This window comes from Aricia agestis, chromosome 12 (assembly GCF_905147365.1).
Source record: "Aricia agestis chromosome 12, ilAriAges1.1, whole genome shotgun sequence".
NCBI lineage: Eukaryota > Metazoa > Arthropoda > Insecta > Lepidoptera > Lycaenidae > Aricia > Aricia agestis.
In genome coordinates, this window is record NC_056417.1 from 7,847,698 (window position 1) to 7,865,153 (window position 17,456).

At 35.4% G+C, this 17,456-nt stretch overlaps 1 long non-coding RNA gene across 1 annotated transcript; it reads left to right on the top strand.

The window, feature by feature from the left end:
- Positions 1 to 593: 593 nt before the first annotated feature.
- LOC121732391 lies at positions 594 to 17,107 on the top strand. The gene is made up of 3 exons (XR_006036365.1): positions 594 to 652; positions 5,224 to 5,229; positions 17,097 to 17,107. It is a non-coding gene; the product is annotated as an uncharacterized LOC121732391 (long non-coding RNA).
- The last annotated feature ends 349 nt before the right edge of the window (positions 17,108 to 17,456 follow it).

The following is a 17,456-nucleotide window of genomic DNA, read 5'->3' on the forward strand; positions in this document are numbered from 1 at the left end:
AACTAGGCCTTTACATCCGTTGTGGATGATTTATACAGTATTTTTCAGAGCGAAGTAACCTATCCTCAAATAGGTACTGTAGTGCCTGGGACAAGATTTTTAAATGTCCGTATGGTTGCCCAAGCGCATACGGCATTCTCGCAACATAGTCGGCCTAGTCCAGAGGAAAGTCAATACGTCTGGGACCAACTATGTGCGGGTTTCCTCACGATGTTTTCCTTCACCGTACTAGCGTCCGTATTATGTACTTGAGATCAGAAAATGTCTCATAAGTCATAGGTAAACGCCTCCACCCGGGTTCGAACCTGCACACTCTAGGAGTGCGAACCGAAGGTCTACCCATTAGGCCACGGATGACAGGAAAAGCGCCCTAAAATTACAACTCTGCAAAACGCAACGTGGCGTAGCGTCATATTGTGAGCTGACCTGAATCGGTTTCAATTATCATAATTATCTATCCTAATAATTAGTGATTACTATTTAGATTTTCCGATGCGGGTAGACAGTAATTGTTGCTCAAAATAGAACCAATTTGGTCTTTAATTTGGTCACAATTTAACACAGTAATGTATGTTTTATATATATTTTTTTAATAAAAAAGTCGTCTTTCAGCGCTGCTATTTTCACAGTAAACTGTCTACTAGGAACACGTGTTTTTTTACCCTGTCGAGGTAAGAACGACCAGCAACCATGGAGTTTAGGTCGCGCTAAATTACCTCCTAAAGTATCCGCGACCGAAATTCTATAGTTGCTGTTACCAGTATAGGGGGTCATAAACAAAATAAACTTTCATTTTATAAAATGACGGTCTGGCTGTCACTGGCTCTTGGGTTATAGGTGTATTCAGAGAAGTTGATTCCTAGGCAAATAGGACCTACATAATTTGGTCGCGTTACGTCAAACCTAGCCGTCAGATCACGACTATTGAATTGACTGCATAACCCGACCAAATGACGTAGATCCGTCAACTGCCTGAGAATCAAATAATTTCTTCGATAGTCCAATAGGATTTTCCAGTGAAATTATAGTTAGTAGTTGGTAATAATAGTAGCTAATAAACTGTAATAGGAATTTTCAAGTTACTAAACTTGAAATTTCCTATTACACAGTTGCAATTTCCCGGTCTTTCAATCAGTCTTTGAAGACGGAACATTCTCTTTGGAACTATCTCAAGCGGCTGATTAGGGATTTTACATCTCAATTATACAGAACCAGGGTACTTAGGCAACTTGTATTTGATAATTAAAGACATGAGTGGATAAAGCCGGCAACTTACAATTTCAAAACTGTTTTTATGCATCAATGGAGGCTTTTGGGAACGGGTTGTTTTTTAAATCAAAAACTCTAGATTCTATGTATACCTAGCTACAAAATATTATATTAGCTACATGATGAAGTAGGTAAGTTATAAGGTTTGTTAAAATTGGCCAAGTGCGAGTTGGACTCGAGCACGAAGAGTTCCGTGCCATTAAAATGCAAAATTAGGTAAAAAATGTGTTTTTTTTGTATGGAACCCCACCTTAATTATTTATTTTATACGAATTTTATTATTAATTATTAAAGTATAAATACAACTGAGTATTTTGTGATCATTTCAAGTGCCTACCTATTGCCATTATTGATGTCGAGCATAAAATAGCAAAAAAATTACGTTTGTTGTATGGGAGCCCCCCTTAAATATTTAATTTATTTTGTTTTTAGTATTTGTTATTATAGCAGCAACAGATATACACAATCTGGGAAAATTTCAGAAATCTAGCCATAGCGTTTCCTGAGATACAGCCAGACAGACGGACGGACAGACAGACAGACGGACAGACAGACGATCGAAGTCTTAGTAATAGGGTCCCGTTTTTACCCTTTGGATACGGAACCCTAAAAATTACTAATTATTGCTCTTATGTTGTATAAAACTCTAGCTATCGGCATCATCCACTCATGTCTTAAATTTTTAAGAGAGAATGCAGAAGTTAACAACGTATAGCTAAAAGTATCGAAAGCGTAGGTACATTACCAACGTGCTATGTTTAATCCTTAGTATGTTTTTAGGGATCCGTACCCAAAGGGTAAAAACGGGACCCTATTACTGAGACTTCGATGTCTGTCTGTCAGTCCGTCTGTCTGTCAGTCCGTCTGTCTGTCTGTCTCCAGGCTGTATCTCCAGAACTGCTATAGCTAGACTTCTAAAATTTTTACAGATTGTATATTACTGTTGCCGCTATAACAACAAATACTAAAAGCGCAATAAAATTAATATTTCAGGGGGCTCCGATACAACAAACATGATTTTTTTTTGTTTTTTCACTCGTAATCGATAATGGTAACAGATATGTGCTTGAAATTTTTACGAAATCCTCATTTATATTTGTACTTTAATAATTAATAATAAAATTTTAATTAAGTAAATATTTGAGGGGGGCTTCCCATACAAGAAACACAACTTTTTGCCTACTTTCGCTCTATACGGTACGGAACCCTTCGTGCTCGAGTCCAACTCGCACTTGGCCGATTTTTTAAATTCTTATTTCGCTGCTGTTATTATCGAATGCATCTTGCCTAACCACCAAGAGTGTCTTTACGTTCAATTAGAGTGCGAATTACCATTAGCGCCATTGCTTAAGTCTAATGAACGGTTAAACTCGGAGCTGGCTTTGAGCAAATGTATCCCACATATAGAATGAAATAGAACCATTAGTGGTCTAATGTCAGAAGAGAGCACAGCAAAGAGTATTTATTATTTAAAATAGTGGGTTATATTTAAAAAATACAATACACTAAAAAAATTGGTAGGTTATTATTAAAAATTTGTAGGTTATCTTCTTACAAATAAAAATATATCCCTATTTCCCTAGGGCCTAGACCAAGGCATCTCGCAATGGCTGGAGTCTGGACCTATTTTGATGAAATTTTAGGTAGCTAGCGAAGAACATATTAATATTATGCTACTTTTTGCCGCGGTAATATGCATGGTTTAGCCGGGATTTACCGGGATAGAATACTTTTTATCCCTAAAAAAGCGATAAACAGCTAATTTTGGCGCAACATAGTTGCGGGCGTCATTTAGTAGTGCAGGGGTTCCCAAACTGTGCGCCGCGGCGCCCTGGGTGGAAAGGCAAGGAGGGCGCCGTGAGTCAATCCTCCATAATTATCCATTTAGTTTTTTATATATAGTATTTGTTTTACATATTAGCATTATTTATAGCAATTATTACTTATTATTATAATTATTAGTTAGAATTAATATATATTCAAAATAAGGTGAAAAAATAAATATTTCTAATCAAATAAATGACAGCGTATTTAGGACATAAAAATGTTAATAAAAATCTTCCATAATTATCCATTTAAACCAGAAATATTATAAAATAAAATAATAATATTTTGAATTATACATAGCAGGCAGATGATTAAATATTTGTTTATTATTATTTACTTGTTTAACCTAACTATAATCAATAAAGGTGTTTATTTATGTATATTTTTGTAATAGCTAGAGAAGGGCGTAGTGACAAAATATTGACTTGTAAGTGCGCCGCAGGCAGAAAAAGATTGGGTACCCCTGTAGTAGTGAATAAGATCAACAAATTTAAAAAGAGCCAACAAAACAATTTGGGATTATGGTGTAGAATAAAGAATAATTTCACCATCAGGATTTTTCACCAAAAAATAAAACTGATTCGAGAATGCAAATGTAATGGACAGGACCCTCAAAATTTTACAGCCAATTTCGGTCTGACCAAACGCAAATCTAATTAACAGAATTTAGGGATCCGTGTTGATAACCCAGTATACTGAATTGAAGATGGTAATAAAACTATTAATGAAACTAACAAATGGAATTCTAAGACATAGATAATTGAGCTGTAAATTGCTCTATATTTATTTTAATAATTAATAATAATTAGTGCTATACAAATTTTTAAGCGACTTCCAATAAGAAGGAGGTGTCTCAATTCGACTACTGTATATAATATATTATATATTCTTTTTTTTTTATTTTATAGATTAATAATATCTTCAGTTTAGTTATAATTTATTTCCTGGAGAATTTCAGTTTCACAAAATTTTATAACAAAAACGTAGGCAGTCTACATTGTTTATTTACCTTCTCAAATCTTACGTCATCTTGTTGCATAATAATATGTGAGGCTGTATGATATATTTTATGCGGGTTTTTTATACAATATTCATACATCACAAGTTTCATACGACTGAAAATCCATCGAAATTTTTCTCTCATGACAAGCTGCATTCGAGCGAGCTGCAAAGATGTGAATGATACATGACAGTCATTCTTTACTGTAGCACTTTGAACACAATTCGGAGCTGTCTTGTACCAGAGTGATAAGCATAATATTATGAGGCCTGTAGACAGCTCAAAATCTAAAATGAACGACTTATAAAGAAATGTTTATAATACAGTCACTTATTTCCATGGGTTTTGAAATTGATGTAAAAATCTATACATCTATACATACATACATACATATAAATAAAATTTGAGTGTCTGTTTATAATATTGAAAGAACCGTTTTTAACTACATGCATATGAATGTATATGCGCTACATAAACCAAAACAACATTTTTTTAAATTTTTGTCTGTATGTCTGTCTGTCTGTCTGTCTGTTTGTTCCAGCTAATCTCTGAAATGGCTAGAGCGATTTTGACGGGACTTTTTTTGGCAGATAGCTGATGTAGTAAGGAATAACTTAGGCTACTTTTTAACCGATTTCCGAAAAGGAGGATGATATATTTTACTTTTTTTGCATCAGCATTATCTATACAATATATTGTATACCTAGATGTTATAAGTAGTTGATAATCATCAATTAAATGAATAAATAGGTAGATTGCGATTCTTAGGTGATGTAGCGATTGGATAATCTATAGTACTATCTCTTAGTACTATAATTATAAGTTATAACATACTCATGGAAAGTTTAATTCTATGAGTATACGCAATCTGTAAATAATGTAAATGGTAATTTGACGACCTCTGTGGCTCAGTGGTAAGCACGTTGGTAGCTCAAGCCGGGGGTCGCGGGTCCGAATCCCGCCGACGGAACAAAAAGTTTTCAAAGTTCCTGGGTCATGGATGTGTATTAAATATGTGTATCATATAATAAAAATCTTAAATATATGCATAGTATAAAAATATTAAATATATTTCCGTTGTCTGGTACCTGTAACACAAGTCCTTCAGGTACTTACCACGGAGCCAGACAGACGTGGTGTGAAGCGTCCATAGATATTATTATATTTATTATTATTATTAAATAATATAGTATTTACACATTGAATAATAATATAGTAATTGATTGTATAATATAGTAAAGTATACGGAATCATGATTCGTTTTATATTCGCTCTTAACCACATCTTAAGTTATTCACATATTCAATGGCGCTAAGTAGGCGAATCCGAATTCAATTCCAAGTTTCAACTTTTGGCCAAAAGAATGTTTGGGAGCATATTAATTTTAAGGCGCTTAAATTTTCATAATGAAATTTTAGAAATTTACGACTACGCTGCTAATTAAAATGTGAATTTATATTCTGTGGTAACTTGCAAATCTTTGGAGGAGAGAATTACGAGGCGTGAAAAACGTTGTATGTCCAGTAAAAGTTTTTTTAACTTTGCAAATTGATAGCCTCATAAAGAGTAAGTATATTTTCATATTGATTTCAAGAACCTCTTTAGCTGTGATTAAAAAAAAACAATAAGTGGTAAATGGTTTGAACCACCCACCACCACACATTTCTACTCTATTGAACATCAATGTGATACACAAGCATGGGCATAATATTAGTGTAGACTCTACAATGTAGATTGTAGAGTTAGCTCCACAATATAATATATTGTTCTTGATAGGCTATCGCTACACATCCGTTAAAGTGTATGTTCCGATAGAAGCTATCGCGATGACGGCTAAAATTATCGACAAATAGATAACAAACACTGATTTATAGTTAAACTTGAACAGAAATATTTGTTGGATAGTTATTAATTTATTATATAGATAAACGACTGATAATGAAATGAAAGTATATTATATTCTTCATTAATAAATAAAAGAACAAATTAAGAAAGTACATAAATAAATAAAGAAAGTGTGTCGGTCTCTCTGTTATATCTTCACACCCGATGAACCTATGTTAATGAAAGTTGGCACGGAGTTACTATTACTCTCAGGACAAAGGACAGTTTTCTCCGAAAAAAAGATAATAAACGAATGTACATGCGGACGATCAACAAAGTTACGGAGTTGGCTTAAATAAGTTTGATATATTATCTCCTACCATGCCCATTTTCAGAATTGACCCTGTACGTACAAAGCGTTACCTCAATGCACGCACATTATGATGTTGTGTGCTCCATCATAATGTGGAAGACCGCATTTACCATTATTTAAGCTTTGTAACCGAACGGTTACAAAACAATGAATAATGCGGCTCGTCCCGCTGCGACTCGTCATAAGATGCTCGTACCCTAATCCTAAACTGGAATGTATCCAACAAAATGTAAGCGGAACATGCTGGCTAATGCAGTTCAGACGAAGGCATCACCGCAAGACACATACTAAACATCGAGACACTCTAAAACAAACCTTATTTGTGTTTAATAAAATTCAGATAAGAGATAGCAATGTTTCGACCGTAATATTTAAAGGAGATGAGACGGCAAACAAAAATATTTTGATTCCATAAGGAAATAACATTGAAATTATCTTTGAAGAGGCTTCCAAATATTTTTCTTGTAATACTTTTTTGTATACTTACTTAAAATAGAATATGATAACTGATAAGGTATACTTACCGTACGTTTACAAGAGTAGGTATATTTAATTTAACGAGTTTTCAAGAACTTTGCACAGACACACACACATATAGATATAATTTGTACAAATAATTGGTACAAATTACATTTACTTACTAAAATAATAAATACCTAATAGGTACTTAAAATGTTCGTGTCACAGTGTTAGTTTTCAAAATCCTTCGAAACGGCTGAACCAATGTTGGTGAAATTTTGTCTGATTTTTTGATGATTTGAATTATAGAGTAGGGATGAGTATAGGTCGAGCTTTATTTATCATACCCACAATTATATGACAAAGCAACGTTCTCTGGCTCAATTTATTTTGGATTGGACGAAATAAAAAAATAACACTACTTAATAAGAGTAAATTCTATTTCTTTAAATGCAAAACTATGACGGTCTTACTACAAAAGATTTAAATTCAGTACATAATGGTTTCAAAACAACTGTTCAAATTTCAATAGGTGTTTAAATCTTTAGACCGTAATACCGTAATTGTTTATCTGTTTATTTAGTCCGTTTAGAGCATAAATCTTTTGGCATAATTGCTGCTTGTAACAGCCACCATTAGCAATGCAGATACATCGCTATCTGCTCATATCCCAAGACAACAGGATTTCACACTATTCGTACCCTGATTATACTTAGTGCAACACTAATGCAGCTTCGCCCCTCCTCCGATCTCTATATTTTATAACTAGATGACGCCCGCAACTCCGTTGAGCCAAAATTCATTTATCACACGGAGACCGTACATTTTCCCGGGATAAAAAGTATCCTATGTCCTTTCCCGGGACTCAAAGTATCTTCATGCACACCAAAATTGGTTCAGCGGTTTAGGCGTGAAGAGGTAACAGACAGACACACTTTCGCATTTATAATATTAATTCAATTCAATATCTTTATTTGCACAAAACATGATAAAAAGATGTTACAAGTTTGCGAAAACAGTACATGTTTTAATGGCATGCAAATATTACAATAAATAGGATCCTCTAAATTCACTAAATTAACAGCCAAAATATTTAAATATTCATTGATTCTTAAGCAAATATGTAACATTGATATTAATTAATTTGATTGATGATGAATGATTAGTATGGATTAACTTGCTTTCCGTTTACATTATTAATAAAAACGTTATTTTTCATTATTATCTATGCAAATTGTAAATTATCTGTTGCATTCGTTGTGGCATGTTTGAAAATAGACAGCAATTTAAAGTTTTAATACCTTTTTGGATAAAAAACCAAACCTTATGTAAAGTTAAACTAGACGAGTTTTGACAAAAAAAATTCGTTAGTTCGAAATTTCATGAGAATACCTTTTTGTGGTTTGATAGAAAATAGACATGATCAAATAAAAAATTCAAAAGCATTACTGTTGCTTTTAAAGAGTAGAATCGTGGTACATGATTTCTCAGTACCAGCTTACGCGGATTACCATGCTAAAAGCTGGCCTTAAAACCTAGACTTTCCTTTGTGCCTAGTGTTATTGTGAATCTTCTGTTCTACACAGCATAAATGCAATTTCGTTCCTTATTTGATCCAGTGTCTAAACACACTAGGCCGAAGTTACGCGGCGTAAATTCCGCCTGCAATGTATTTTAAATTACCGTTGCCACTGCGTTTGACATTGCGGACGTAATCATGCGGAATTTACGCTGCGTAACATAGGCCTAGTGTGTTTAGACACCAGCTCTCTTTAAAAAAACGGCCGAAATGTCCATGTAAGATACTGAAATAAAATAATATTTTTTCATAACTATTTATTTGTGTACAAGCCTTGTAAGAAAAGTGCTTTTAAATGAGAAAAACTCAGGTGATAATAATATTCCCAAGAAATAAGTAGTAAGCAGCTTACGTGCGAACAAAAACAAAAGCTAATCACTTCAGCAAAAGATATATCACGGTCAAAACTAATAGATTTTCGTGATAAAGTAGCGATAAATCAAGGATAAGATGATGTACTATGTAACAATTAGATTTATTGTCTAACAATTCACGAAAACGTCGAGATTTATAATAGGGTAACTAATGTTTAAGTATTTTAAGTCTATAGTATTATATATATAGTTGTCTGTCAGTTTGTTTTCATGCTTAAGATTCTTATTCACGGCAAGCTCTTACTTGAGACACTAGTACAGTCTTTTTCTACACACAACACAAACAATATTTTACTTTTGTTTGTGTGTGCTAAGTATTTTATTGCAGTCTGTGTTTACTGTTTAGTAAGCGACTATCGTGTCTCAAGTGAGCGGTCAATTGAATCAGCAGCTTAAGACGCTCCCCCTACGGAGAATGGAGATGCGTTCTTAACTCATAATTTGAAAGCTACAAAGTTATTATAAAAATACAGCAATAATCTTTAGTACTTATATCAACATTCCTCTCCCCGTTTTAAATGTTCTATTTTAGTTTATTATACTCATGATATTAGCTTCCAAAGTAATACCAATTTATTTGATTTCAAGCATACATTCAGTATCTCCCTAGTATTTACAAATTACGTTTATTTGAAAAACACGCCAATAGATCGACAATTTCATTAACTACATATTTACCGTTCGAATTTTTTAAGTTAATTTTGAACTAAGAATAAGTAAAAAAATAGAATTTTGGTGCGATGTCGGCAACGCGACAAATGTATGGTCAAGGTCGTTTGCTCAGGGGATGGCCTTAAGAGGATACGCCAGGGGCTAGAGAAATGAAAAAAAGTACGTCTAATATCTATAACTAGATCCCTCACCTCAAGCCTATACCGCAGAACGCGATAGAGACAACTGCAGAAAATCAACGATTCGTTGTCCCCTGATTCCTTGATAAGTTAAGCCTATCAGTCAGACACACACTGTTTTAATAACAAGATGACGTTCGCAACTCTGTTGCGCTAAAATTCGTTTATTGTGAAGGAACCGAAAGTATCTCCACACAAAATTTCAGCAAAATCGGTTCAGCGGTTTGGACGCAAAGAGGTAAGAGACAGACAGACAGACTTTCGCATTTATAATGTGCACAGACAAATCGTTTATATTCCAATAGTCTGACAGTTTTATCTTAAGTAAGAACTTGCCAACAAAAAAAATTAAGCCCTGAAGAATTTTCCCAAGAAAATTTGTTTTAAAGATTTGAGTCCCAGATAAGGATATAGGATTTTTAACATACAAAACGCAGGTATCCGTAAGACTTCCCTTACACAAGTCGCAAAAGCCAATACCAACTTATAGAAGTTCCATCAGATAAGCTGATTAGTTCCTGATCCGTATTATGAGACCAATATAGCCCGAGTTGTTTAACTAAGAGTGTATGTGAAAATGATCCTTAAAATAATTGGCATAGAGGTTCTATCAGAGGTAAAATACCTCGGGATGGACTTGAATGACCACGGACTTAATCCGACGACGAAACTCAAGACAATTATTCTTTGTATGTATTAGTTTTGATTAAGGATAATAAATGATATTAAATAGATGGTTTTGATTAAGGCTATTACAAATATTAAATAGATGCCATAAACAAAACTGGTGGTCTCGACTAAAACTATTTAAAGCCCAAAGACGTTTGCAGGAGAGTTAAAGTTGGTATTACGTATGTATGAGAATTTCGATGGCACCCGGCCTCTTAATAAGTTAATATTCCTACAAATGCGTCCAATGTCCATGTAGCGATATAATAATAACGCACCTGCAGCTCTTCTGATGTTGCGAGTGTCCATGGGCGACGGTAGTTGCTTACCATCAGGTGACCCGTTTGCCCCCTTATTTAATAAAAAAATAAAAATAAAAACCGTATTATGTTCTTAAAGTAACAGACCTACTAGTAAATTGTTATCAATCGAGACACAAAATCAGACACGGTCCATAGATAATAAATAATAATAAAGTACCTGGATGACCGGTATAGCAAACACTCATTGACTTCGTGTTACTTAATAACGCCATCTGCTGGAATAGCTTTAGCTATTGTTGTGTCGTTAAAACAATTAGTTGCTCATAAAATAGTATTATTATTCGCCAATAGATGTCAGGAAGAGTCATATTTTTCAATTTATCGATTATCGATAAAACACGAATTAAAAGACATTTTCTGAAAATGATTCCTAGCTAGATCGATTTATCGCCCCCGAAACCCCCTATATACTAAATTTCATGAAAATCGTTGGAGCCGATTCCGAGATTCCAATTATATATATACAAGAATTGCTCTGAACCAGCAACTACAGATTTCTCTTCAGACTGTCTTAGCAGTAAGTGCGACCGCACATTGGAGACACTACACTTTTTAGACAATCTTGTTTCACATAGACGAGTCAGCTTTACGATTAAAGAGAAACAGTTGTGTCTACCACGTGGCGCATACCAAGACGAAACTGTTTTAACTACGACGACGCAACGCATACAATTGTATATTCATCAGTACAGAACGCTCGACAAGCTCAGGCATTTAAGCACCTCTCATTTTAAGTCTTTGAGCAACCGTAAATCAAACTGGCAGAAATATTGTCTCGGCCCGCGACAAAAACTCGAGAACTCGACCCGTTCCTATAAATCACGGAATTAAAAGTCGGAATGGGGTATCGGGTCAGCCGTATATAACGTCTCGACAGAACATCCCCAAATTGTCTCGGGTTGGACGGTGAAAAGACCAAAATGCCGGCTCTATTATTAACCGACTTCAAAAAAAGGAGGTTATCAATTTGACCCGTATGTATATTTCCAGATCTGCCCAGTTTTTGTATATTATGCTACGAATAATAAAAACTAATAATATTATGGTCTATATCAGCGTCTAAACAAATGTTCAAAATTTCAAAAGTGTATGTATGTACTTATGTATGTATTTATGTATGTATGTATGAACTTACGTTTGTGTTCGCACATCTACAGAACTACAAGTCCTATTTAAGTAATTACTTTTTTTGTTGTACTAGATATTATTCAACTTATTACTTAGGGAATGCTGCAAGTTTCATAAAAGTTTTTGAAATAGGGAATCTTAATTCTCAATTTTGTACAATTTAAAGTCGGTTTTATCTTTTTAGTTTTTAAATTACTATTATTGTTCAGTTTCCGAAACAACTTTCAAGGCTTTTGTGACGCGTTTTTATGTATTTAGCTGAGCAAACGACTATAACAGTAAGGTTGGTTTGTACCAACTAACTTTAACTATAACTGTAACTTTAACTTTAACTACAATGCAAAATGTCAAATCTTTGGTTAAAGTCAAAAACGGACGCCATCAAGACGCCATATTTAAGCATAACCATAGAGCTCGACAAGGTTTTAAATGCACGTGGCAAAAAAAGGAACTAACGCTATCATCATCCAAAAAAACATTTTTGACAGTTCTCCTTTACCAGCAGCGCCTCCGCCCACGTTCATTTATAATTAACCTTGTTGGACCAGCTGTCATCTGTCAATTTCCACTTAGGACCAATTCACACCGGATCGGCAGCGGCCGGCAGCGGCGCGAAGAGGCGCGGCGAGGCCGGCAGAGGCGGCTCGCGTCGCCGCGGGCGGCCGCTGGCGGCCGCGCGCTACCTTTGGAGCGCCGCACAGTGGATCGAAAATCGAGTTTCATAGACATAGGAACTTGAATGAACACTAAGTTCTTATCGAAATGGAAAAGCCATGAAATGGTTTTTTCTACTTGCTAGTTCCATAATATTAAATGGACGCTGTTAAGCATTCGTTTACTTACCAAAAATAAAAATACGTATTGATTTATGAATGAAGAACCTATGTTCTTTAGATGATTTAGAACAAGACTACATAACAAAAAAATGTGGGTTAGGACACTAATGCTTAACAGCCACCATATAACACTATCTGATCTCTGGTGATACTGAAATTTTTTTGCTGTTTCAAGTTCTGTGAAATCACTTCAAAGTGTGCGTGTGATTCAGGCTGGCTATGAAGACGATCTACTGTTATTTATTATGCTGCAACTTCAAAATTAAAAAATGCAGCAGAATATTTTAAAAATTACTGGCACTACGCCAAAGTGAGGTAACCCAACTTTAACCAATACACATTAAACTATACAACTCATATTTTACAACCATCTTTTACGGTTGTATACTTTACTGCAAACACTTTCCTTTAACGAGGCCGTTTCCCCATATGGCCTTTGGTTTCTCGATGTCAGGAGTTGGCAACCTTTTTTGTTGGGGAAATTAATAGGTTAACTTTGTTATAAACCAGTTTTTACAATAGGTAAGTATAATATGAGTTCGAGTATACTCGTTATGGGTAGTAGAAGAGACCTAAATTATTTTATAATTATTTTTTCAACAATGTCGACAACACACAGAAACACTACACTTCCCCCAAAGTGTGTCTGTCTGTCTGTTACCTCTTCACGCCTTAACCAAATTCGGTATGAAGATATTTTGAATCCTAGGAAAGTATATGGAATGAAAATGAAAAATCCTGGAAAAATGTACGGTTCCCGTGCGATAAAGAAATTTGGTGCAACGGAGTTGCGAGTGTAATTCAGCTAATTATAAACCATAAAACGCGTAAGCATTTTTGCATACCCGCTACCCCTCTAAAGGTACCCACTTTTTGCCACCTTAAACCCTCAGTTACAAACCTCTGTCGCAGCTTATTTTAAGCCGTGTGTAACAATAATGCTACATAATTCCGATGGGATTTATTAGTTCAAGTTTTTATTGCAGCATAAATGCACAGATGGAGCATCTATTAAGTTATAACGCCCGCATACGCGAAGAAATTGGTACCTTCGAAGAAATTAGTACTTAATTACAATAGGATAGGTGTTAACTATAAGTGTGACATAATAATTTCGATGTTAGTAGTAGTTTATGTTAGTAGTTATAGTAGTCATTTCTGTTGTTATTCTTCAAATGTAGTCAATTACGTGGGAGAGCCATGCTGCGGCACGAATGGGCTGGCTCGACCGGAAAAATACCACGTTCTCACAGAAAACCGGCGTGAAACAGCGCTTGCGCTGTGTTTCGCCGAGTGAGTGAGTTTACCGGAGGCCCAATCCCCTACCCTATTCCCTTTCCTACCCTCCCCTATTCCCTTCCCTTCCCATCCCTACCCTCTCCTATTACCCTATTCCCTCTAAAAGGCCGGCAACTCACCTACAGCTCTTCTGATGCTGCGAGTGTCCATGGGCGACGGAAGTTGCTTACCATCAGGTGACCCGTTTGCTCGTTTGCCCCCTTATTTCATAAAAAAAAAATTACTCATTTTTTTTCTCTTTACTGTTTGCTTTTTAGTTTTTAGTTCTTAGTGGTTCTTACTTTATTGTTACTGTTATATTTTAACTAGTTTTTAATGTAGTGTTAGCGATGTCTGGTGCATGATTAGTAGCCATCTTAGCTTTTGTTAAGTAAAATGTAATATTATAAGAAATCTGTGGACAGTGCTGTGGGCTACACTATTATTATTATCGTACTTTGTTTATGCTGTAGTTCTATGTACATAGTGTAGCTGTTTACTGTTCCTTTCTAATAAAATAAAAATAAAATAGGATATTATAATTACTGCAATGTTTTCACGCTAGATGGCAGCACCAGCATAGACAAAAACGTTTCTGTCAGTATTCTGATATGAGTATGACGTGTGCAACATGTCGGATTTATTTACTGTAGGTACGTGCTAGATATCGCCCTCTGCTCTTACCTTTGCGTATTCCCTATTCATTTAATTCAAGTCCACGTTTAAATGTCGCAACTTCGAACTGACAGTTAAAATGTTATAGCCCTAAGTAGTAACGGCTTCTTATAAGAACCTAGAGTTATTACCATTTACGAAAGCACTTGAATTTCTTCTGGTGTAGCAGATGCTTGCTCCGCTAATTCCTTTTCATAAGATTTTCATTTCTAGAGAATTAAGATGAAGAAAACCATTCGGGCAAGGATGCTCAAGTAACAAGCCAACTAGATGATTTCTCATAATTTAAGTATATTCCTAGACCTGATATAGGGCTGCCAGTGTCTCAAATTTTAAATAGTATTTTAAGTGTGACCTGTGAACTGACCCTTCTTTGGAAAATACTTACCACATACTTTATTAGAGTACTTAGGTACATAATATCGTAGTATTGTTACAATAATGTCCTTTGTGCAGCGCTGTATTCCACAATAGCAACAGAATATCTACTATCTGTCCACATTTTCCATTGTATTTTTGATCAATGAAATATCAATTTTTTCAAGAATTACTTGATCCGGTGAAGAAAGCTTAGGTCGAGTAAAAAGAATATAGACAGAGTTCATCGAACAACAAAGATTCTATGTGACTCTACAGGCCCGATCTAAGGTGGGACGAGCCAGGCATTTGCCCAGAGCGGCAAAAAATGAGGGGGCGGCAAAATTGATTTACCTATTCCTATCTTTCAACCTAGCTAGCTTTTATACGTGGGAGAGCCATGCTTCGGCACGAATGGGCCGGCTCGACCGGATAAATACCACGTTCTCACAGAAAACCGGCGTGAAACAGCACAAGCGCTGTTTCACGCCGGTTTTCTAATAAATGCACAGATGGAGCATCTATTAAGTTATAACGCCCGCATACGCGAAGAAATTGGTACCTTCGAAGAAATTAGTACTTAATTACAATAGGATAGGTGTTAACTATAAGTGTGACATAATAATTTAGATGTTAGTAGTAGTTAATGTTAGTAGTTATAGTAGTCATTTCTGTTGTTATTCTTCAAATGTAGTCAATTACGTGGGAGAGCCATGCTTCGGCACGAATGGACCGGCTCGACCGGAAAAATACCACGTTCTCACAGAAAACCGGCGTGAAACAGCGCTTGCGCTGTGTTTCGCCGAGTGAGTGAGTTTACCGGAGGCCCAATCCCCTAACCCCTACCCTATTCCCTTCCCTACCCTCAACTTTTCCCTTCCCTTCCCTACCCTCCCCTATTACCCTATTCCCTCTTAAAAGGCCGGCAACGCACTTGCAGCTCTTCTGATGCTGCGAGTGTCCATGGGCGACAGAAGTTGCTTTCCATCAGGTGACCCGTTTGCTCGTTTGCCCCCTTATTTCATAAAAAAAAAAAGCTATTCCACCACCAAAATTATTTTGCCTTCCAACCTTTGGATAGTGGCAATATTTAAGTATTTTACTTAAATATTCCCCCCATTCCCAACAAAACTAGCGAATAACTTATAATAAAGTATTATGTATCTGTTTAAAGGACGGCGGAAATGATTTTTGCCCGAAGCGGCTAAACAGCTAGATCAGGCCCTGTTACCTACGCTATTGCACAACCTATTTAAGAACATAGTTTCATGCATGTGTTATCATGTCTAGGCGTAAGCGTCTAAAGTTGGGTTGCACCAACTAACTTTAAATATAACTGTAACTTTAACTACAATGCAAAATGTCAAATCTTTGGTTAAAGTTAAAAATGGACGCCATCAAGACGCCATATTAACTATAACCATAGAGCTCGACAAGGTTTTAAATGCACGTGGCGAAAAAGGAACTAACGCTGTCATCATACAAAAACGTAATTTTTGACATTTCTCCTTTCCCAGCAGCGCCCCCGCCCACGTTATAACCTTGTTGGACCAGCTGTCATCTGTCAATTTATCCGGTCAAAGTTAAAGATAAAGCTAAATTTAGCCTTAACTATAACCATAACTTTAACTTTAACCACGCCTCTGGTGCAACCCACACTAAATAATTACCTGCTTTAGTTATCTCAATTAGTCGTTAGCGTACCAATCTTGTTTCTTTTAGTTTCAGTTCGGTTTATTCTGATAATAAATTAACTGTCTATTCAAATAGTAATAACTAATAAATTAATTGAATAAAAGGTTCAAAGTTACTGTGATCAGTTTAACTGAAGTCATTGGTAATTTAGGTCAGGTGCTCACGAACGGAATTATTCTCGAAATCGCTTCAACAAATACGCACGAAACTTCCAACTTCACGAATGGCCTTTTAATGGCCTCAGTGAGATATTGATAGGAGCATTCTGCTCCACAGTTTGAAAACATTTTTGAATTCGAGAACATAATACACGATTCTTTGAAACTTGAATACGAACATTTCCTGATATACGAGCACTCCTTTCAATACGAATGTGAAAAAGTTTAACTTTGAATTTATTATCGTCCGGACCGTTTTAATGGTCTTTTAATGTCTAAACGATTAGATTAGGAAATGCAATCAATGATAAGAAAATATAGAATTTGCTGTAATGTGAATGATGAATCTAATTAAGGCTGTCTCTATAAATAGTATGAAACCCTAGTTTTTTGGGATAAAAACTATTATGACTTTTTTTAGCTCAAAGTATTTTCGTATCTTAAAATCGATTCCACAGCGTAAAGCGGTAACAGACAGACATACTTTTTCATTTATAGTATTAGCTCGATTATTCTTATAGTACGAAGTTGAACGAAAAAAGAATGTTCTATTTAGGGCTCTGTAAATAATTTTATCGAAGATCCATTATAAGAGCACAATATTTACTAAGCTAACGGCGAGATAAGAGGTTTTGCTTAAGCTAGATCTAAATTAAATCTCATAATCCCCTGAAAAGACGGGTGTCTTCAAAGTTCAAACAATTATGTAACTTTATAACAATATGAGACTGTCGTGTGTTTCTGAAAGCTTTTGTATAATAACATCAGAATTAGTAGTACC